Source organism: Saccoglossus kowalevskii, chromosome 1 (genome assembly GCF_978046115.1).
Source record: "Saccoglossus kowalevskii chromosome 1, keSacKowa6.1, whole genome shotgun sequence".
In the NCBI taxonomy this organism is placed as follows: domain Eukaryota; kingdom Metazoa; phylum Hemichordata; class Enteropneusta; family Harrimaniidae; genus Saccoglossus; species Saccoglossus kowalevskii.
In genome coordinates, this window is record NC_140641.1 from 43,058,336 (window position 1) to 43,084,222 (window position 25,887).

Genomic DNA, 25,887 nt, shown 5'->3' on the forward strand with positions numbered 1-25,887 from the left:
AGATACCAAGGCAGCTAACTTTTAAACTTCACTAGCCCTGCCAGAAATTTGTGTACCAGATACCAAGGCAGCTAACTTTTAAACTTCACTAGCCCTGCCAGAAATTTGTGTACCAGATACCAAGGCAGCTAACTTTTAAACTTCACTAGCCCTGCCAGAAATTTGTGTACCAGATACCAAGGCAGCTAACTTTTAAACTTCACTAGCCCTGCCAGACATTTGTGTACCAGATACCAAGGCAGCTAACTTTTAATCTTCACTAGCCCTGCCAGAAAATTGTGTACCAGATACCAAGGCAGCTAACTTTTAAACTTCACTAGCCCTGCCAGAAAATTGTGTACCAGATACCAAGGCAGCTAACTTTTAAACTTCACTAGCCCTGCCAGAAATTTGTGTACCAGATACCAAGGCAGCTAACTTTTAAACTTCACTAGCCCTGCCAGAAATTTGTGTACCAGATACCAAGGCAGCTAACTTTTAAACTTCACTAGCCCTGCCAGACATTTGTGTACCAGATACCAAGGCAGCTAACTTTTAATCTTCACTAGCCCTGCCAGAAAATTGTGTACCAGATACCAAGGCAGCTAACTTTTAAACTTCACTAGCCCTGCCAGAAAATTGTGTACCAGATACCAAGGCAGCTAACTTTTAAACTTCACTAGCCCTGCCAGAAATTTGTGTACCAGATACCAAGGCAGCTAACTTTTAAACTTCACTAGCCCTGCCAGAAATTTGTGTACCAGATACCAAGGCAGCTAACTTTTAAACTTCACTAGCCCTGCCAGAAAATTGTGTACCAGATACCAAGGCAGCTACCTTTTAAACTTCACTAGCCCTGCCAGAAATTTGTGTACCAGATACCAAGGCAGCTAACTTTTAAACTTCACTAGCCCTGCCAGAAAATAGTGTACCAGATACCAAGGCAGCTACCTTTTAAACTTCACTAGCCCTGCCAGAAATTTGTGTACCAGATACCAAGGCAGCTAACTTTTAAACTTCACTAGCCCTGCCAGAAATTTGTGTACCAGATACCAAGGCAGCTAACTTTTAAACTTCACTAGGCCTGCCAGACATTTGTGTACCAGATACCAAGGCAGCTAACTTTTAAACTTCACTAGCCCTGCCACAAATTTGCTGTGCTGCATAAAAGATTATTTTCGAATAATTTCAAGCACAGCAAGAGCAGTAGACAGTCACAATAGTTATCTGAATGATGTTAGTGTTTCATCTAGACTCTAATAGTTACAATTTTATTGTAGTAGAACATGCAACAAATGTTACCAGACCCTTGGCATGTAGTTTTAATGTTTGCCAGCCCAACTGGAAAGCTATTCCAATCAGGTGTACAGGTAGGCAGCAACACTTTTTAATACAATTTGATTGTGAATTTGTGTCTAATGTATTTTGAATTACTTATACATGTATGTGCAGTTTGAATGGAATCATTTTCCCCCTATTTTTTTTACCAAAAAATGACACGTTTTGACCCCAAAACCATAGCATGTACAAAACAAATTGATGTGCATCTGTAAGTTTTAGTGATACAGATCTGTAGAGAATTTTATGAAAACCAGTTTATTTTAAATATTTTTTTTTGACCGAAAAAAACAAATGATAAATGCCTTAACATACCTCTTTAAATGCATGTAAATCAAAAAATTAACTAATATTTGTCTGCTATTTGAGATTCACAATATTAAAACAATGTGATCCATATTATTGAAGTTTGTAATACTCACAGAAAATAAATTTGATTGTACATCTGAGGTTTGCAGTCTAATTTATTCCAGAACACCTCTATGACAAGTTCAATTTAAATCTGATTTTTTGAGATACCAGAAATTGGTTAATATTAAGTAGATAATCAATGTCCATGTTTTTTAACATTAAACTAATCGTGGATTACCCCAGAGCATCTATGAACCAAATTACAATGAAATGTGATGGTTATGCATATTATGCAAATTAGGCAATTAGTATGCTTGAATTTCAACCAAAACTAGTCATGTCTTTAAAATTGTTTCCAGGCACTTGTATATCATGTCTTACTGAAATGCTGCATTGGTTTTTGAGATACAAATGCAAAATTGGTTACTTATTACGCATGTCATGGATTTCAACACAAAACTAATCAGGTCTGTGCTTTGTCCCAGGCACATATATATCAAGTTAATTTGAATTGATGATTCCAAATTTATGGAAAGCCAAAAAGTAAATTATTATGTATTTAAATTAGGTCATTACACTGTCTTTGAGTATATATGTACCAAGTTTCTTTGAAATAAGATGATCAGAACTTGAGACATTGATGGAATAGCTGAAAACAGACTAATTATTATGCAAATCAGGTCATTAATATGTACAGTTTCAAACATAAAACTGATAAGATATCCACACAGAGCATCTATGTACCAAGTTTCATTGAAATGTGATAATGGTGGAAAGCCGTATCCATAGTAACCATACATGCTGACAAAACCCATGACTGTATAGATGAATACTTAGCATATTCAGATTATTTGCAGAAATGCTATCTGATCTCATGAAATTCACTGTACTGCCATGGTATGAATCATTCAAATATGACAAAACTAAACAATCATCAGCACTCACAAAGACTCAAAAACTAAGCAGCATTATATTCAAAACATGAACACATTCTGCTAACAGGAAGTAGTTGTTGACTTTTATATTTGCAGAGAGCATTTAAGAATCATTTTGTGTCAGTGTTCCAATATTTGCACAATATCATTTGCATAAATGTAGTACAAGCAAATTTTGTGTTATGCAGCAAAGAAATTGTCACCTTAATAATCATGGGGGCACTGTGACTTCGGTGCATTTTAGTTTTCTTTAATGAAGGATTAATTTATGTTCACTGGATGGTGATATGCAGGTTACTGTGGATTACATTATGTTCACTAGATGGTCATATGCAGGTTACTGTGGATTACATTATGTTCACTAGATGGTGATATGCAGGTTACTGTGGATTATATTATGTTCACTAGATGGTGATATGCAGGTTACTGTGGATTATATTATGTTCACTAGATGGTCATATGCAGGTTACTGTGGATTACTTTATGTTCACTAAATGGTGATATGCAGGTTACTGTGGATTACAATATGTTCACTAGATGGTCATGTGCAGGTTACTGTGGATTACTTTATGTTCACTAAATGGTGATATGCAGGTTACTGTGGATTACAATATGTTCACTAGATGGTCATGTGCAGGTTACTGTGGATTACATTATGTTCACTAGATGGTGATATGCAGGTTACTGTGGATTACTTTCTGTTCATTAGATGGTGATATGCAGCTAGGTTACTGTGGATTACTTCATGTTCACTGGATTTCATTCTTGATGAAAAAAAATGAATTTGGGTTGACACATTGTAATACAATGTCACTGATTTGTCATAAATGACATGTCATAAGGGGAAACAAGTAATTTAACTTGCAACTATATCTTAATAACTGGCGAATGGGATCGTGAAAGCACTTTTTTTTTTTAAATTTGATTAACAAAAGCGATGTGAGAATTGAAGTAAAGATTATAATATAACATAAAGTACCAATGTCTTGTAATTAAAGCCTGTACAATCTATCAGTCACATGCAAGAAACCAATGACATTTCTAACCTACCGGTACTAATAACTCATCAGAGGAGCAGAGAAGCACAGGCTTTACTCTTTGATATGCTGCAGGGCATACGTAAACCTTGATTATTTTCTAAAAATAGTTCCCAGTTGTCAATGGTTGTAAATTTCTCTTCCCTCACAGTGGAATATATATTATTGTATTACTGTGTCATGACATGTCTGTAGAGTGAGAGACCCCAGTCACCTTTCCTGCCATAGCACACACAAATCCATGGATGAAATGAGATCGCCTCCTTCTAGTCAGGTTTTCAATTACAGCAAGCAGGGCCAGCACGATAATATCATGTGCATGCAGGTGGCCTAAAAACTATAAATTTGCCAAACTACCAATCAGAACTAATGTTACATACAGCTCTCTTGTAAGGCACAGTATAATTGGATAACAAATTAAATCATGTCAGGAGAGCACCCTGGACATAATTTGCATCAATTGGTCTCATTAAAGCAATTTTAATGAGAATGAAGGTAAACCAGCACCAAGATTTTAGTCATCTTGTCATATCTCTACTACTCACTCTGAATCTGAGACCCAAGCAAGGTGCTATATATGTACCAAGCTTGAATGCCTGAAAGATCCAAGATCAAAAGTGGATTTTGATAGATTGGCACAACTGAAATGACTATCGGGCCTCAATTTTGAAATTAATAACAACACAACTGATTATGTATCCGCAATATTTTATGTGCAAAGTTAGAAGTTAACCAGTTCAGACATATCAGATATATTGCTCTTTTTTGAAAAAAAACAAACATAATGCTGTCAAGTTGGCTATTCAGATTTGTAAAATAACTGTCTGAAAAACCAAATGAATAGATAGAGCACAATCCACAAAATGCAGGAGCCAAGATAGTGAGCTATTATAGCCTACACATTATACTGTGATTGCATCAAGCTTAAGATTCATAGCATGTATAGAGAGTAATATAATTCCTTGGATGAATTGAAAAGATCTAATCAGTGGTATATCTTGTATGAATACATAATTCAAGAAATGTCTTTGGTGATTAACATCACAGTGAAATTGCAATTATTTATACATGGTACAATAGCATCTCTCACAACCCCTATGACATGTGTATGCATCTGTGGAGAATTCATTTTGATTTATTCAACCTCTTCTGAAACCATGGAGTAGAGAATATATTAGTACAAGCGACCTGGCAATCAAAATACATGTAGATCCACTGGTTCTGACTGATAAGAACATGCCAACCTAATTTCATCAACATATTGTTCACAAAAATTAAGTACAACTCAAATATATCAAAGCAATTGGGCTGGTAGTTTTAAAGAAGTCGTAAATTTCATTTTAACCCAAAGAAATGTTGCTAAAAATTAATAATATCATCATCAAATGAACAAATCTGATAGAGGTCCACCAAAGGTACCTAGATATAATGTATCAAAGTAATCGGGCTGGTAGTTTTCAAGAAGAAGTCAAAAATCTTTTACCAAAAATGACAAAAATATTTGCTAAAAATAGAGAAATAATAATGTTGTCCAAAATGAATAAATCTTATAGAGGCCCACTCAAAGTATAACATATCAAAGCAATCTTGCTAGTAGAAAGAGTCAAAAATTACAATTGTTACGGCCAATCACCTACATAAACATCTCTGCATGCTTTGTCAACTTTGATGACAGTGGAGCTAAAAGACAAAGAACCATATTAATTTTCAGATAGCTAAATTAAAATCCAGTAAATTTGCATGATTAACAATAAGATCACAAAACATTTTAAAACCAAGTTAATATATAATCAATAAATTACATGCAATTAGTAATCCTTCATTACATTATTTCACATTAATAATATGTGTATTTCCAAAGTGTTGTGTAATCCGGTAGAACAGATATTTCATATGCATAATATGTGTATCTCCAAAGTGTTGTGTATTATACTGGTAGAACAAATATTTCACATGCATAACATGTGTATTTCCAAAGTGTTGTGTAATATACCGGTAGAACAGATATTTCACATGTATAATATGTGTATCTCCAAAATGTTGTGTAATATACATGTACCAGTAGAACAGATATTTCACATGCATAATATGTGTATCTCCAAAGTGTTGTGTAATATACCGGTAGAACAGATATTTCACATGCATAATATGTGTATCTCCAAAGTGTTGTGTAATATACAGGTAGAATTAACAGATATTTCACATGATTAATATGTGTATCTCCAAAGTGTTGTGTAATATACCGGTAGAACAGATATTTCACATGCATAATATGTATATCTCCATAGTGTTGTGTAATATACCGGTAGAATTAACAGATATTTCACATGATTAATATGTGTATCTCCAAAGTGTTGTGTAATATACTGGTAGAACAGATATTTCACATGCATAATATGTGTATCTCCAAAGTGTTGTGTAATATACCTGTAGAACAGATATTTCACATGCATAATATGTGTATTTCCAAAGTGTTGTGTAATATACTGGTAGAACAGATATTTCACATGCATAATATGTATATCTCCATAGTGTTGTGTAGTATACCGGTAGAACAGATATTTCACATGCATAATATGTGTATCTCCAAAGTGTTGTGTACTATAACAATAGAACAGATATTTCACATGCATAATATGTGTATCTCCAAAGTGTTGTGTAATATACTGGTAGAATAGATATTTCACATGATTAATATGTGTATCTTCAAAGTGTTGTATGGTAGAACAGATATTTCACATGCATAATGTGTATCTCCAAAATTAGGCGAGGGTTCTCAGAACCCGCCTATTCACATAGTTCATACCCACCATAGACTCTGGTCAGTCAAAATGACTATTTTGAACTGTAGGCATTAATCAGCGATTCTGCCGGTGACGGAGAGATAGAATCCAGGTCAGGGGAAGCCCCATGACCTCAAGATTCTTTTACCCCTTACGTCACGAACCCACATGACCGAGGCCACCTGGCAGCGCCACAGGTAGCCGTCCTTCACTCTGGTTCCTTTCTCTCCGCCTCGAGGACTTAAACCACGCGACGGAAAGAGTGGGGAGGTTGGGGGGGACCCAGAGTCTATGGTGGGTATGTACTATGTGAATAGGCGGGTTTGGAGAACCCTCGCCTAAATTCACTACGTTCAATTACCCACCATAGACTCCGGTCAGTCAAAATGACTATTTTGAACTGTAGGCAGAGTCAGACACCGATAGGTGGCGGGTTTTTCCGAGCAAACAGAAAAAAAAGGAGAATGATGAAAGACTTTCCCCCAGTCCGGGATGAAAAACAAACCCAAAAACCTAAGTTAAGACCCAAGAAGGGTGGTGTCTTACCTTGCCTGTGCTGTCCCAGAAGCAAGAAGCCAATGATGCTGTGGTGACAGGGTTCGGTGTGCCCGAGAAAGCTAGACCCAAGCCGAATTCGGGGGTGATAAGCTTGAAGTAGGACCGAAACAGTTCGCATGAGGGCGTAGGTCAACAGAAGCGAAACCTGGGAGCTTCCAGGAAGTGCTAGTGGAACAGACAATCTGCCCGCAAAAATGCAGAGACTGAATTATCGCCTATGCGCAGAGGCCCCTGCAGTCGTTCGGGCTGGGTCAGCAAACAAGGCCTGACCCGCTACGACAGGGCCTAACCTGAAGAGACCCTGTTCAATAGATTGGGTGTCTCCAAGGTAGTAGTTGATGAAGACGTTCTGCGTTTTCCAGAAGCCTGCCCTCAGAATGTGTTTGAGGGGGGAACCTGACGCTAGCGCTAGTGAGTTAGCAATCGCACGGACCTCATGTTCTTGTACTTGGTGTCTCTGCAAGGTCTGTGTTGAGGAGCATAGTGTATTATAGACCTCCAGTACAGTCGCAGTAATCCACCTGGGGATGGAAGTTGGGGAAACCGGCTTATCCCGCTTGCCAGGGCCGTAACACAAAAACATGTGTTTGGTTCCCCGTCTAGAAAACCTGGTACGGTTCTCGTAGCAACTCAGCGCTCGGACCGGGCAGAGAAGCAATTCCTCCTGATCCTCCGGACTGACAATATTTGCCAGCCGGGGGATGACAATCGGTTGAGGATCGTGTCCTGGGATTTGGTTCTTGGCGAGAACCAGATTAGTGTCTTAGTACAACTTTATCGTCCATAAAAGCGGCACGACCGTCCGCAAAGGATAGTGCGCGCCTAGCTTTGACCGGCGCCTACCTGAGGCGAGGGCCAGTAGGAAGACTATTTTCCACATCAAAAATTTGAGTGGTGCTGATTGGAGAGGCTCAAAAGGCAGTCTGCTTAGAGCAGACAACACAGCCGACGAGTTCCAGTTGGGCGGCTCCCTTGTATGAGGTCTTGGCGTCTAGAAAGCAGTAAATAGTCTCCTAAAAATAGGACAATCGGCTAGTCTTGTTCCCGTACGTTCTGAGTGGTGGGGGACAAGACCGACCTGTAGCCAACGCTCGCTGCGTAGAACAAACCCACTTCGTCAAACAGGTGGACGAAGGAGCCTGCTACCTAGCCAATAGAGGGATGTTATGGATCAATCTCCCTTCCGCTACACCAATCAGTGTATGCTTACAGCCTAGAAATGTAGGCCGCGTAGGTGGAATCCTTGTTCGCCCTGGCCAGGACGTTGGCAGCCCGCTCAGATAAGGCTTTCATATGTGCGGGTCTACTGAGAGCCTATATGCGTGTAAGTGATACCTGCTGGGCTCGTTGGTAGTGCGCCGTCTGGTTGGGACGGCAGGTCCGGTAAGTCCGGAAGCACTGCTGGCGCTTCGACTAGCCTTCCCAACAGAAGTGGATACTAGGCCTTGCTAGGACTGACAACGATGGGGAATGCGTCCCCCCCTCCTTCTTGAAGGAGACCACCGCTGTGTTGCCTGTGCGGAGCAGGACTCTGTAGTCTCGAACTACGGGTAGAAAGCGTGGTAGTGCTAAGTACACTGCTCTCAGTTCGAGCCGGTTGATATGGTAGTCCCGAAACTAATGCGGGGGCCATATCCTTGGGCTCATTGGCCCAATAGATGCGCTCCCCAACCCTAGGGGGAGGTATCTGTTACCAGAGTCATACCTGCGGCGAGCAGGCCCAAGGGGCTCCCCTGTCCGAGGTTGGCCAGTGACGACCACCAGGGCAGGGCCTCCTTCACTTGGTCCGAGATCGAAACCCGCCTATCTAGTTCCCATAGGAGAGCTCGGCGCTATAACAAGCGTTATACTGGGCGGCTGCGTACTGCGGCCTGGGGAACGACCCTTCGAACCAAGGTCATCATTTCGATGATCCGTGTTAGTTCGCGGAGGGACACAGAGGGAACGCTGACTAGGCATTCGGCTAGGCTGCCGAGCGATAAGCAATACGCTTGAAATAGATAAGCCAAGCATACCTCTGTGTCACAACTCCATGCCCAGGGACACCAACTGCACGTTGGGTCGAGGTGGGACTTGTCAATTTACCAATGAGCCCAACTGGTGAAGTAAATCCCGTGTTAGCCTGACGCGTTTGGCTATTACCCCTTGCCCGGGTTGTTGGTAACCGGAAGCCTGGGTACGGATTGAGGTGTACCGACATCTGGTGAAGCAGCAGCACTACCTGTTTCATCACTCTGGTGAACACGTAGGGCGCTGTGCCTAACCCGAACGGGGAGGCACCCGAGATTCGAATACTTGGCCCAGCTGGGCGATTCAAAGGAGATGGCAACTCGCTGGGTGCATCGGTACGTGCAGGTAGGCCCCGCTTAAGTCTAGCGGGGCTAGCCAGTCAAAATGGTGTATGAAGAGAAGAACCCTGAATGGTGTCTCCATGTGGAACCAATCGAGGAGCACGTACTGATTCAGTCTGCCTAGGTCCAAAACTGGACGCCTGCCATTTGTAGATTTGGTACTACGAACCCATTTGGGCAGAAGCCTGGCCTTAGCTCTGGCTGATGTACCCTGTGTATGGCGTCTTTCCCCAGCAAACTGCTACTTCCTGTCTGATTGCCTCCGCCTTGCGGGAGTCCCCTGGCAGTGCCCAACAGGGGAGACACTGACGGGGGGAAAAGGAGATTTCAGCGGTATCCCGTAAACTGCTGTCACCACCTGGAAAGGTCCAGGGATCGGCCACCCGTTGTCTCCAAACCGGACTACACCGGCGCAATCTGTGTTGACAGGGATATGTGGCCATGTGTTCGGCAGTTGCGAGGGGGGGTGTGCTTCCTTCCCCCATGAGGTGAGTTCCCCAAGGCCTGAAGTCGTCACTAAGTTGTGACCTGGCCATTCACCGAACACGTGCCTGTTCCCCCCCCCCCCCCCCCCGTTGCAGAGGTGAGCGTCAAACATGCCTCCCCTGCTGCCGGGTAGACGTCTGCCCAGGGAGGGTGAGGAGCCACCACCTGGCTCTTACCTCCCTGGGGGCGTGCCACTACCCTCCTCTCCCATGGAAGGGTATGAGCGCTTGCCTCCTGGCTGACTCCAGCTAGCGGACAACGCCCTAGGGCGTTGTGTTTTCTATGCTTGGGGTGCCCTCCGATTGCCCATGGCAGGACCAACTGGCTAGCGGATTCAAACTGAACCCTCCGGTTCATTGCACTCCGAAGCTCCGAGACGGTACCCACCATTCCCTGAACAAAGAGAGTGGAGGAAGTCCAGTCTGCGTCACTGAGGCGGGGACCGCTTGTCGGCGAAATTGGGTGTCAATTGGAAAGGACACCCATGGAACGCGGCTATCCCCCTTTGCCCGGTTTGCCAAATTCGTGGTACCGGGGTCTGGGGAAGGAGCCTTGGAATCCGGTTGGGGGCGTTTTGGTCTCATCCCACGCTATGGGGTCTGATCCCGAAACCACACCGACCGGGTAGCGTTTGGTCCAGTGGGAAGTGTTGCCTAATGTTATCCCCACCCGGGGGCCTTAAGCATTACATCCTCCACGGCTGACCAACGCCGTCCATCAACACCGTTTGCATGCTCTGCGCCCCACTCTGCACTCAGGCGGACAGGGAGAGACTTCCCGACGGGGTTGCTTTGGATCCCGACGCCCATGATCCCATAAGCGTTGAAGCAACCTTAGGTGGTTGCTTTAGGATCAAGGGTGATACAAACAAAATGTACATCGTATCACTGGGATCGATGATACTCCGCCTCACCCCAAAAGCGTGGCTCACCGAGTCATACAGATGGATGACTCTGAGGGAACGCCCGGAATACCGGCTGTATCCGACGCGAGCGAACTGCATCTCCTTTCACTTTAAATATGTGAGAGGGAGCGTGTTCGACTGTGCGTCTCATGACAGGGTCGGTTCCCTCTGGGGACGCCCGTGGGTCGGTAAGAAAAGAGGCAAAACCCACAGCGGGGACCGGACACAAGGAAAAACTCGTTACCGTTGTACCGTTATCGCGTGACGAACCCTAGCTGGCTGAAAGTAGGGGGGTCAGCGTGTGCCCTGCCCTGAAAGCCCTGCCCCGAGATCGGAGACTTGGCTGCCAGCACCCCGTTGGCATTCAGTGCCCGAGGATCCAGAGAAGGACCGGGGCAATTAGCCTGGGCCTTGGCCACCCCCCAAAATAGTGGGAGAGCCGTGCCGTGGAACGGGGGTTCCCCGGAAGAGACGTGTTTGAATGCAAACATGCTTTCGTGTCTCTTCCTGCTTGCCTGCATCTGATCTACCCGGTCTGCCAGGGACGCAATTGCCCCAACAGTCCTTCGACCAAAGACCTCAACTCAGAGGCAAACTCGCCGCCGTGCGAGGAAGGGTCCACGAAGAGACCCGCAACAGGCCCCATAGGAGGAAAGCCTCCAGGGGCACAGCCTCACTGCAGCCAGTAAAATCGGGTAAGAACACCGCCTGAAAAAACAGACTGTGAGGATGCCCTCCGATCAGCGGGGGAGACCGAGAATATCGGTACCTCCGCCGTCGGGCCTCTTACTCGACGTCCCGGTACATGAAGTACCGGTAGCCGAGCGTGAGGACTTTCCACTCATGCAAAACACGCAACTCACTTTAACCAATTTGTTTACTGGACGCGCGACCTTGCTGTGATGCGGTCAGTGTCAGTGATTTTGATGGCTCTGAAAGAAAATCTCAGGCCTCAGAACTGCAGTGAAAAAAAAATAACACGCTTTCACGCAAAAAACCCCGAAACCCACACGTAGCCACGGCAAAGTATCTCGGATGCGGGTTCTATGCTGGTAAATTCTGAATAAACCACTGTACGGTCGGCTCGAAAGACGAGGAGACTGGAAGAAAAAGGCAGCGAGCCTTGGAGCTGTCATTACATCGATATATTGCTAAATACATTAAAAATAAAAGACGACATATGTGTATCTCCAAAGTGTTGTGTAATATACCGGTAGAACAGATATTTCACATGCATAATGTGTATCTCCAAAGTGTTGTGTAATATATCGGTAGAACAGATATTTCACAGGCATAATATGTGTATCTTCAAAGTGTTGTGTAATATACTGGTAGAACAGATATTTCACATGCATAATATGTGTATCTCCAAAGTGATGTGTAATATACCGGTAGAACAGATATTTCACATGCATAATATGTGTATCTCCAAAGTGTTGTGTAATATACCGGTAGAACAGATATTTCACATGCATAATGTGTATCTCCAAAGTGTTGTGTAATATACCGGTAGAACAGATATTTCACATGCATAATATGTATCTCCAAAGTGTTGTGTAATATACCGATAGAACAGATCAATAACACTCAGCTTGACCTGATATGATCTGATAACTAGGAAATATGATAAACATATTAAATAGTACATTATATTATTCAATTACTCTAACAATCCAGGTGAGATTTAAAATCATAGACTGCCAATATTTATGGGCAATGGAACACATTTATGTAAACAATTTACTTCAGTTCTACATTCAAACAGACCATCATTTTAGACTATTGAAATATACATGGGATAGTTTAGGGTTTAGTTTGGTTCAAATTGACACGAAAGAAATCACCTAATTGTAACATTCTGGTATCAAGCTAAAAATTATAAGAGAAAATATCATAGGGTTATATATAACATCTCAAATATGAGCACAAGAGGAAAAAAAAGAACAATAAAAGAAGTTAGTGTTCACAGATCAATTTCAATACACAGGAGAGTAAATTATTTTAACTGAATTTAGCCATAGCCAATCAGATTATGCTAGACATGGCCAGGATGATCTGATGGCCACTAGACATCATAGTGGCCACCAATTTGCCATAATGACTCACCAGTTGGCCATAATGACCCACCAGGTAGCCATAATGACCCACCAGTAAGTCATAATGGTCACCAGTCATCTAATTATAAATTATGTACTTTTTGTACTGATCCAATTGATGTCTAATGAACAGAAGGACAGAATACATTAAAATTTTGTGAGAAATGTTAAAACAAATGCATGTACATTTTGTATAGAATCTTAAAACAATGAAATTGTATTTTAAGAACTGACGATTTTTTTCAAGGAATGAAGTGTGGCATAATTCCTGTGAATAAAATTGAAGATATAAGGTATTAAATTATGCTAAACATTTCAGTGGCAATGGCAAAATGTATGTGTTGCTATGAGAACGAGAGCATTATAATAACAGTTGGTTACAATTCCACTCTATTTTAATTGTGTTTGTTTTTATTAGTTCTTCATTTTACTTGCATTATTGATGTGTAAAATAACATTTTCTTTCTAATAATCTTATTTTTTTTTTTAACTTTTAACTTTCAGTGTTTATAAATAAATGAATGGCATAGGATGATCAGTTGAGATAAAGAAGTAAATATCTGATTATCTTCCTTTGCCAGGTGTAATTGAAAAGCTTTCCATAATATCAAATTGACACAAATTCAATTGAAGATGAACATTTGTTATTGAATTGGCCAAAATATAACACACACAGGGAAATCTTCATCCAAAAAATTATGACACTAATTTCATCCAACAATAAAAAATATACAGTTCACATATATACTCTCAAGCATGGCATAATTACAGAACTTTCCAATTATATTTACACAACAAAAAGATTTATTTAACATTTAAATACTAGTTAAGTTCTTTTATACAATTCTTACATATATCTTGTTATTATTTTAAAACTTTTTATTGCTGTACTATGTAAATCTTTTTTTTTTTTACATGGAGACAATATAGTTATTATTATCACTGGGAGTCCAGTCAACATGAGTGAATGTAGTAAGAAGGGCATGTAGACATATGATCCATCCATCAGTAATAATTTAAAATATTGTTCATAAAACACTAGAATACTAGTCTATAAAGAAATGTGTTCGGGGGTACAAATAAGACTACATATCTGGATTCAAAAATTATGATGGAAATCAACCGTCAAAATATTTTTAAAACATATCAGTGTTAAAGGGTTAGACAAAATCTGTCTATTACATTTGGGTATGTCATCACTGATCAGTAGACACAAATTGTGAGTTGATTCCTTGTGTCAGGTGACAGCAAGAAATCCATGAAGTCTGAAATCTTACTAAGGTTATCTTAAAAGCATGTCACACTAATGCTGAATGTATGTGTTATGTGAAACTGAGTTGACATTACCTACATGTAAGTGCATATCAGACCATATTTAATCACACTGGACTAGTGAAAATAGTATAAGCTGCATCTATCTAGATCATGAAGGCTTTTGGTTTTAATATCAGAAATATATTGTTTGAAATATTTGTGTGCAATGTACATGTATCATTACACACAATCCATTTTATGTACTCACTTAGCTTCACCTTTAGTCATTACAAGCCTGCATTACTTCAATGTACTGTGATATTAAATGGTGATAACACTCAATCTACACAGTAATAAATCAAAACCCGTCTGGCAGAGACTCATTAAATTTGTTAAATGTCAGATTTAAAGCTTGAACTGGAAACCTTTCTTTATTAGCAACAAGACTAACTTATTTAAATTAAATTGTACACTGCAACGCCAATAATGACCAATCAAGGAAGCATAGAGTGAACTGTGAATATGCAAGTATATGAAGTTTGACTCATTTCAATGCATAGGGTGGAGTATACCATTTATTAGTTGTAGTGTATAATGAATACTGTAAACAGTATGATGTAACAGGAATAGTGTAACAGGTGTAGTGTAACAGGTGTAGTGTAACAGGTGTAGTGTATCAGGTGTAGTGTATCAGGTGTAGTGTATCAGGTGTAGTGTATCAGGTGTAGTGTATCAGGTGTAGTGTATCAGGTGTAGTGCAACAGGTGTAGTGCAACAGGTATAGTGCATCAGGGTAGTGTATCCAGGGTAGTGTATCAGGTGTAGTGTATCAGGGTAGTGTATCAGGTGTAGTGTATCAGGAGTAGTGTATCAGGAGTAGTGTATCAGGTGTAGTGTAACTGACATAGTGTATCAGGTATAGTGTAAAAATTGTAAATTGTAGTTTATCAAGTGTAGTGTAATTTCACCTATGTTATTTTATCAGTGATCCTATTTTTTTATTATTTAACGATATCCAATTTCCATCCTTGCTTTTAAAATGCAATAGTTGAAGAGAAAATCCAAAGGCAGCAAGTAAAACTTTCCATATTAAACTAATAAATTTGTGAAACAGAGAAAGACGCTATACAAGAAGAGGTAATATTTCTAAAAATACAAATAAAACTTTGAATTAAATCAGATGGGGAAAAGAAAAAGCTTTGTTATCTGTATAAATTAACTCAGATCTAGTACTTCTCTATCTCACAACAGCACTATTAATCACTAATATATTTTCCCATGATTTCCAAAACAATAAATAAAATATTCTCCTGTAAATCCAAGACAAAATACATTTCAAAATTTGTGGGCTCAAAATAATATGATGTATATATTTGTGAGAATATAATTTTATTATTTTTTTTAATAATAATAATCTTAATTATCTTTATTGCATACTCTTTTTTTTTTTTTTGGCAACGTCATGAAAGGAGTGTATGTTACTTATTTAAGTACAACTATTCATTAATTACTTCAATAATATCTAATAATATAATTTTATTATTTTAATAATTTATCTGTTCAGGTGTTGAAATTAGATAATCATAATTGAATGATAAATGTACACATAATAACATTACTCAACACATTAATTTATAGCAGTGCTTTTACATAAAGCATGCTCTAGTTACATTCTTGACAGGACATTTCAATGTTTAAGGAAGCAGAAACTCATATAACTCAAAACTTTGTTATCAATTCATGCGACTTAAAATATAGGACTTTTATCACATGTAACACAGTTGTATACCCTCTTTTAAATCCTTACTATTATTGATGACTACTGAGCTGACAAGAGAATCCGTGACTGTTATGATTATACAAGCAATGGAAAGGTTTTCAATCAATGTAAGTAGAAATACCAAGGGTCCCACGGATTAGTGTAGTAATAATGTGAAAACAGAAAAATTCACTGCGTTTAATTTAGTGGATTGCATTTTCCAGATATATTCACTTGATTTTAATTAAATGGAAACAATACTTTTTTATGGATCACCTTGTATAATCACTAAGTTTCAATTTAACAATAAGCAAAATTACTATTATTAAGTACGAGGCAGACAAGTGTCATTGGTTAAAAGCGGTTACATGATCATTTCATAGCATTTCTTGCCTTTAATGTCATTCTGTGTGTTACTGGCCTCTGATGTATTAGTATTGGGAACACTTAAGATTGTTACAGACAATATAAAATTAGATGGCACATTTATCCATTGGGGGCTACTGGTAATTTTAAAAGTTTGAGTTTTGGCTCACAGTTTTAACCTCACGTAGTGCCTCATTAGTTACTTTTAGGATAATAAGAAGGTTATTGTTTCTGGCTTTGGAAAATATCAAGAATTATCAATGCCAAGTGGTCGTTATTGACCTCAGCATTCGGCTTGGGGATGATAATTCTTGATATGAGCCACTAATGAGGACAACAACTTTATAATAAAACCCTAATGTTGTCAGTCCTACATGTATGTTCTATTACTCTGACATGACTACATAAGGGTTAACCCTATAAATATCATTGTAAGTTGAAATATCAAGGCTCTCACAGATTAGTTTAGTAATATTGTAAAAAAAGACTTGGTTTTATTATAGCTCATTTAACCATCAGTATAGAACCAGAGATATGTGAATTTGACAAAATCCAGGTCATGCAAGTGAAGCTGCGAGTTCGCAGACAACTTTATATTTGCGATTGCAAATACCATGTACCTTAATGGCCCTATAGCCATACATGAAAGAAATAAAAATCTGAGCAATGAATGAATGATTGATGAACTATGAGATATACTAGTCAGGAAGTGATATCAGATACTCTTGGCAAATACATGTCATCAATATGAAATGTGTGGCTTGTGTTGGTGAAGGGAAAATAGTTAAAACCACCAGTTCCAATCAATCAAGACAATACACTCATGTTTGATACAACCTATTCACATACATTATTTGAACAAATTATTTAATTAATATGGAAATTTGCTATATATTATGCAAATATTTCACACAAAACTACAGCATATTATCCAAAACCATAGGGTAAGTTCAAAGACTTTACTTTGTACATCAGTAGCAAACTTTCCATATGTCTAAAGACTGACAAAGCTACCTAATCTGTGAACATGCATTTATATAAATTCACTCTCAATATTCAAATAGAATTATAAGGGTTCCATTTAACATGGAATCTGCAAAAACACCAATCCTAAGGGGTCCATTTAACATGAAATCTGTAAAACACCAACCCTAAGGGGACCATTTAACATGGAATCTGCTAAAAAAACTAATCATAAGGGGTCCATTTAAACATGAAATCTGCAAAAACACCAATCCTAAGGGGTCCATTTAACATGAAATCTGTAAAACACCAACCCTAAGGGGACCATTTAACATGGAATCTGCTAAAAAAACTTATCATAAGGGGTCCATTTAAACATGAAATCTGCAAAAACATCAATCCTAAGGAATCCAATTTACAAGCAAGCTACAATTGTATGTCTTCAACTGTTCCATCAAGTTAATTGGTGCTTGTTGTGAACGTTGAGTTAAATTATACATAGCTGAGCAGAAGATACCCCAAGGCAAAAAACAAGTCAATTATTCCAGACTTGATTGCTATTATATCTACACTCATGTGTACAGTAAATACTAAAACAAGTTGGTAAGCTAGTTAGCAATCCGCTCCACTCAAAAAACAAACAACATGTTTTCGGCTGTTGCAATCGTAGGACATTAACGTGAATGTCAGTAACTAAAACCGGGCCCGGTATACAAAGTTTGCAAAAACATTAAGTTTTTAGAAGTAACTTTACTTTATTACTAGCACATATTTTGTTGTTAAATTATTATTTCCGACCGTTTTGCAATTCTATTTTCTAGATTCAAATGCAGCATTTATAGTTCATTTAAAGTTCAAAGTTGCATTGGGATTACGTTGATACAGTGTTACAATGTAGGCGCCGGTGATCTCTTGTCTTTGGCAACTAAAGCCCCTTTCACAATTAGCGCCTCACTCGTGCGATAATTTTTTTTTTCGAAAATATTTTTTCCGGCCTGTTGTAGAAGTGTTGTCTTTGAGTCGCAAGCAATATATAAAATCGTACAAGAGGTGAACGACCACTGCACCAGGATACAACAGTCGTGAGACGTAATCGTGCGATTATTTTCATGTTTCCGGGTGCAACAGTCGTACAACGGCTGCAACGGTTGAACGATGATGCGACCAAGTCGCACGACATATGCGTTTTGTAGCACCATATGTCGCGCGACTTAGCGACCCGTTGTACGACTACTACAACCGATCGTACACGGCTACGACCCATTGTGCGACACACCGCACCACCTGTCGCGCGAGGTGTTGGCCTATACGACACGCGATGCGACTTTCTTCATTACAACCGCTGATGCCTGACGAGACGCTGCTATAGTGAACAAGACACAACCAAAATACAAGCATCGGCATCAGATTATCATACTGTCCAAACAGCACACGTTTCTCAATCCAGGGTTTGACCCACCACCTTCTTCTTTGCCTTGCATGTCTTTGACGTCTACGGATGAGTAAGGCCATCAATATGACATGTCTGTCTTGAACGTTTTGGATTTGCCTTCTCAGACTTAGCAAATGCAAGAGCCTCCCAGGAGCTATTGGTCGAGCAGCAGCCATGTTTACAGTATGGATGGTCCAGACATTTGGGGTGAAAGCTCAGGAGTTCTCGAGCTTATATTGGGGGTGAAAAAAATCGTACAACGTTGCAAAGGGGGCAAGACAGGTCTTAGGGTGGTACAACGGACTCGTACGACAGGACGCATCATCGTACGACATGAAAATACTCGTGCAACACTCGTTCGGGGTCTTACGAGTGCATGCAAAGTCGCACAACACTCGTACTGCCTGTCGTGCAATTATTTTTCATCGCGTCAGTCGCTCAAAATATCGGAGCAGCACGGTTTTTTTTCCCGACTGAGATGCGACCATTTTGTCGCATCTGGATCGTACAATAAGTGGTACAACGGCTACAACGAGTCGTACAACTGGAAAAATTTCGAGTCGCAAGCCGTTGTAGTCTGTTTGGCAACAATTGTGAAAGGGGCTTTAGCCAAAATAAAAAGCATGATCATTTGAACACTGCTATTACATTAAAAGTTTTTGGGCTGTTGCCATGGCAACGGTAGACCAGAATTTTTTCAGATTTTACCACTCAACAAGAGTGAAAGTGTAACCTGCCTGCCAAGTTTGAATGAAATCAGCCAAACCAAAAAAATTTTCATTCGAATTAATACATGTACATGAAAACACTGGAAATCACACACACACACACACACACACACACACACACACACACACACACACACACATATGCGCACACACTCACAAAAGAGTTTTAAAGGCAATCCTAGCAGAGAGAAATGCTCAAAATCCAAGTAGTTTGCAACTAATTATATAAAACTGTATTGAAAGCATGTACTTGTAATTAGTCACTAGAATAGATCAAATGAGCTGCCTATTGAGCCACCTTATAATGCACATGATTTTAACCTCTATACATCACACTGTAGAACTGCAATCACATCGACCACCCACAAACATGTACATGTTTTCAGCTTGCTATTTTCTATGCACTCATCAAGATGACTTTAATCAATAACATTTTTTTTTTCTGTTTCAATATAACAATGATGATGACATAGCTTGTTCAAAGCAGTCATGCGAAGCAATCCATCTCATGCATGTGAAAACTAGACTATATCCCATAAAATGTACTGATTAAATCCTGCCCAGAAACACAATGAGAGATTACCTGTCATGCATAATACAAAGATGAGATGAGATTAAATTCACAAAAATCTACCTAGCATACAGTACTAAAGCCATGGGGATGTGTGGAGTATATAGAAATATGACAATTTAAATTTGAAACAAATTTAACATGATCTTCAGTTTGAGAAGTGACAATATTTGCACCAGCAGATATAGGAGATTGTAATTGTAGGGAGAAACTAGTTGCGTATCAATCCAAGGTTGTCAGAAAAACTAATGACACATATCAAAGTAAGAAAGTCAAACACTACACATGTACATATCTAGTGAGCACTATGATTATAAAGTCTTAAACTCACTTATTACTGCATATCTGATATTAACTGCTGAGGGAACACAGTATGCTATGTTATGTACATTATACAAAACAGTGTGTCTCATCTATAATTCTATAGTTTTCTAGTCTACTTTGTGAATAATGATGTTTAATTGATTTTTACATCGACTGTGTTAGTCATTTTAAATTGGATCACATGTCATGAATAATAGATTTGTTACCAAAAGCAAAAATATTTCTATAATAAGAATAGATCCATTACTTTTTAAGTACTACCTAATATTATGCAAATAAGTTTTCCTGAACCCTGGTTGAGTCTGGATGTTTTAATAAATTACTCATTAGGTAAGATAGGGAAAATTAATTTCATTTTTAGTGTGAATATATAATATGAAGTTAATTTGGTTGCTATGGGAGCATGTGCTTACCATGAGTGAATGTGGTTGCTATGGGAGCATTTGGTTGCTACTTTACATGAAGTAGTTGCTATTAACAAAACAACATGCATAATTGGAACATGTTTATTATTTTCTTTTTAAATTATTGAATATTGTAAGCAAGACTTGACTGCACTGAATCTATGATTCAAAACTACAGAAATCTTGGTGGTAATCATTTCTGTTGAGTTCAACAATCATTTTCATTCCTAATCCATAATGTAGTCAATAACTTGGCAAATTTCTTTTCTGAGATTACTATACAGCCATCAAATAGGTACATGTCCTTACAGTAGAGACATTTTCGGTCACCAACCTTTGTCCAATGTATTCTGTTAAATTTTAAGAGTGTGTATGTAAGAGTACCTATACACTTATATAAAGAATGGTTATAATTTGGTGAATGGATAACACAAATGTAAATACTGAATTTGATGAATGGATAAGTTCATATGTTAAATGAAGGATTTGCCCACAAATGTACAGAGAAAACATTGGTTTAGTGGTTACAGTTTACATAAACCATGCTTTGCAATATAACTCTTGCAGAATGGCAAGAAATATCTAACATCTATGAAGTGAAAAATAAAAAAAGAATATTTCATTATAGATATAATAATGAAGACTATTAATACTTCAATTTATGATTCACATTTTCACTTTTTAATTAGTAATGAATAATACTTGGTGTTTTGGAGTCCATTCCCATAATATGCATGAACATTATCATTTGCAAATCAAACACATGTGACATGTGGTTATATTGTTGAGGTATGTATAATATTTACATTATAACACAACTCAGAAATTAATTTAAAAATAGAATTATTTTTTGAAACAACCAGCAGAAGAAGAGGAGTGACCAAAACCATGTGACGAAATCCACTATGCTTTTAATGAAAAAGATTGTATTTTATGCAATCATTAAACTATTTATATGATTAAGAATACATGAATTATGATTGTGTATCGTGAAAGGATGTGAGGCGGACAGATGTTCCCATTCACTAGGCATTGAATCAAAGTATAACCATGCACAGTCAGATATAAACAGAAAATCATGAAACTAGACACAAAAGAATAAAATCAACTTTACCTGCGGAAATTAGGAGTTTGCATCATGTTATCCTGATTGGTAGTTTTTAAATGCAACAAAATTCTAGAATCTGGAGAGTTGGTTCTTAACTCTTATGTGTTCAGCGTCACAGTGTGCACAGTGGCAGACTACAATGCTGCCACCCCTCCAGTAAAATGGTAGATTCCAAATGGACACTAAAAAGTCTGATATAATGAGAGTGCAAAAGGGCAGGGACAATCAGAAGATATTTTGTATGACAACAATGTTAGTAGGAGTAACTGAAAATATTAAAGCAGGCAAATAAAACTGCACAAGTTTGAACTAGTAGGTCATAAACGAGGCAATATAAAGTTGTAACAGCTGTGTACTCACACATAAAACTATAATGATATTGGCTGCTTAATTCATGCATAAAAATCAACTACACAAACAATTTCAAACAACATTGATAAAATTGTGCAGAAAAATCTCTAAACATTTTAGTTTCTACAATAAAAATGTTTAAATGAAAAGAAAAAAACGAGTAAAAATTACTGATATATGTTCAATAGAAAACTGTGATCGTGTGCACTGAGTGTATAAAACAGTACATGCCTAGCAGACGTTATATAAAATAAATAAGTGATTCACAGTATTTAAGTGAAAGAACTAACCTCCATGACATATCAGTAGATCAGTGCATAAGCCAACTCAAATGTACAGTCTACTTTGGATAACACAGCACTCACAGGAGTTTAAATTGTAATATAGAAATGTCTGTGTGTCAGTCAGACATACACCGACCACTGCTGCTGCTGCTGACACACATACGTTGCATTTTATTGTTGGGATTATAATAGCATGGTATGTATGTCAGTACTAGAAACAGTTGGAGGTTAATTCATTGAGAACATAATTGTTATGATGCAGTGTGACGACAGCGTTTAAATATCAGTGGTGTGGTGGCGACACTGGTAGATTAGAATCATTCAACGGTATACCACTTGGCACTGTGGCCAGGTGTATTTGTCAGGGAATGTGATTGGCTGAAATTTGTTTTAGGTACCACTTGGCATTGTGGCCAGGTGTATTTGTCAGGGAATGTGATGGAATGAAATTTGTTTTTGGTACCACTTGGCACTGTGGCCAGGTGTATTTGTCAGGGAATGTGATTGGCTGAAATTTGTTTTAGGTACCACTTGGCATTGCGGCCAGGTGTATTTGTCAGGGAATATGATGGGATGAAATTTGTTTTTGGTACCACTTGGCACTGTGGCCAGATGTATTTGTCGGGGAATGTGATTGGCTGAAATTTGTTTTAGGTACCACTTGGCATTGTGGCCAGGTGTATTTGTCAGGGAATGTGATGGGATGAAATTTGTTTTTGGTACCATTTGGCATTGTGGCCAGGTGTATTTGTCAGGGAATGTGATGGAATGAAATTTGTTTTTGGTACCATTTGACACTGTGGCCAGGTGTATTTGTCAGGGAATGTGATGGAATAAAATTTGTTTTTGGTACCATTTGACACTGTGGCCAGGTGTATTTGTCAGGGAATGTGATGGAATAAAATTTGTTTTTGGTACCATTTGGCATTGTGGCCAGGTGTATTTGTCAGGGAATGTGATGGAATGAAATTTGTTTTAGGTACCATTTGGCACTGTGGCCAGGTGTATTTGTCAGGGAATATGATGGAATAAAATTTGTTTTTGGTACCATTTGGCACTGTGGCCAGGTGTATTTGTCAGGGAATGTGATGGAATAAAATTTGTTTTTGGTACCATTTGGCATTGTGGTCTGGTGTATTTGTCAGGGAATATGATGGGATGAAATTTGTTTTTGGTACCACTTGGCACTGTGGCCAGGTGTATTTGTCAGGGAATGTGATTGGCTGAAATTTGTTTTAGGTACCACTTGGCATTGTGGCCAGGTGTATTTGTCAGGGAATGTGATGGAATGAAATTTGTTTTTGATACCACTTGGCACTGTGGCCAGGTGTATTTGTTGGGGAATGTGATGGGATGGAATTTGTTTTTGGTACCATTTGGCATTGCGGCCAGGTGTATTTTTCAGGGAATGTGATTGGCTGAAATTTGTTTTAGGTACCACTTGGCATTGTGGCCAGGTGTATTTGTCAGGGAATGTGATGGAATGAAATTTGTTTTTGATACCACTTGGCATTGTGGCCAGGTGTATTTGTCAGGGAATGTGATGGAATAAAATTTGTTTTAGGTACCACTTGGCATTGCGGCCAGGTGTATTTGTCAGGGAATATGATGGGATGAAATTTGTTTTTGGTACCATTTGGCATTGTGGCCAGGTGTATTTGTCAGGGAATGTGATGGAATGAAATTTGTTTTTGATACCATTTGGCACTGTGGTCAGGTGTATTTGTCAGGGAATGTGATGGAATGAAATTTGTTTTTAATACCATTTGGCATTGTGGTCAGGTGTATTTGTCAGGGAATGTGATGGGATGAAATTTGTTTTTGATACCATTTGGCATTGTGGTCAGGTGTATTTGTCAGGGAATGTGATGGAATGAAATTTGTTTTTGGTACCATTTGGCATTGTGGCCAGGTGTATTTGTCAGGGAATGTGATGGAATAAAATTTGTTTTTGATACCATTTGGCATTGTGGCCAGGTGTATTTGTCAGGGAATGTGATGGAATGAAATTTGTTTTTGGTACCACTTGGCACTGTGGCCAGATGTATTTGTCAGGGAATGTGATGGAATAAAATTTGTTTTTTATACCATTTGGCATTGTGGCCAGGTGTATTTGTCAGGGAATGTGATGGAATGAAATTTGTTTTTGGTACCACTTGGCACTATGGCCAGATGTATTTGTCAGGGAATGTGATGGAATAAAATTTGTTTTGGGTTCCATTTGGCACTGTGGCCAGATGTATTTGTCAGGGAATGTGATGGAATAAAATTTGTTTTAGGTTCCATTTGGCACTGTGGCCAGATGTATTTGTCAGGGAATATGATGGAATAAAATTTGTTTTAGGTTCCATTTGGCACTGTGGCCAGATGTATTTGTCAGGGAATATGATGGGATGAAATTTGTTTTTGATACCATTTGGCATTGTGGCCAGGTGTATTTATCAGGGAATATGATGGAATGAAATTTGTTTTTGGTACCATTTGGCACTGTGGCCAGATGTATTTGTCAGGGAATGTGATGGGATGAAATTTGTTTTTGGTACCATTTGGCATTGTGGCCAGGTGTATTTGTCAGGGAATGTGATTGGCTGAAATTTGTTTTTGGTACCATTTGGCATTGTGATCTGGTGTATTTGTCAGGGAATGTCATGGGATGGAATTTGTTTTTGGTACCATTTGGCATTGTGGCCAGGTGTATTTGTCAGGGAATGTGATTGGCTGAAATTTGTTTTTGATACCACTTGGCATTGTGGTCAGGTGTATTTGTCAGGGAATGTGATTGGCTGAAATTTGTTTTTGATACCACTTGGCACTGTGGCCAGATGCATTTGTCAGGGAATGTGATGGGATGGAATTTGTTTTTGGTATCACTTGGCACTGTGGCCAGGTGTATTTGTCAGGGAATATATTCACATATATTCGACGTAACTGTACATTATCATAAAATTGTGTAAGGGATTTGTCATCACCATGTGACAGACAGTTACATGTTATCATCCTATACATTATTCAACCATTTACTCCCTTAGAGTTCCCCATTAGAGTTGTCTACACATATCAATCCAGTGTTTTCTCCCAAGTTGCGTAACCTCATTAGGCAGGAGTATTCTCTTTAGTAAATGTACTTGCTTTCTAACACTGCTCAAAGACGGCTTTACAAAACCAGAATAACATAATATATTGCTATAATATTCTGAAAGCTTCCCATTATTAATCAACACAGGTTAAATTGAACAAATTTAACTTGTTCTATGATGTAATTTTAATTGCTAAAATTACTACTAATTATTAAGCACAAATTCAATAGATCAATATATTGGTAATTACGAAAACTCATAATATACACAATTATAGTGATGTTACATGTATAATAACCACTAATTGTCATATAATTTATGAAACACGAGTTTGATGTGAAGATAACACAGACACATGAAAGCAACCTTTTTGACCTCGAACAGTAAATGTTTGTATTACCTAATATCATCCCAAAACTCTGTGGATTCTTCTAGCTCAGAGACATCT

At 38.8% G+C, this 25,887-nt stretch overlaps 1 protein-coding gene across 2 annotated transcripts in view; it reads right to left on the bottom strand.

Annotated features, from left to right (window-relative positions):
- LOC100369727 (growth hormone-regulated TBC protein 1-A-like) overlaps positions 1-25,887 on the bottom strand; it is a 61,619-nt gene that overhangs the window by 12,747 nt on the left and 22,985 nt on the right. The window lies entirely within an intron of this gene.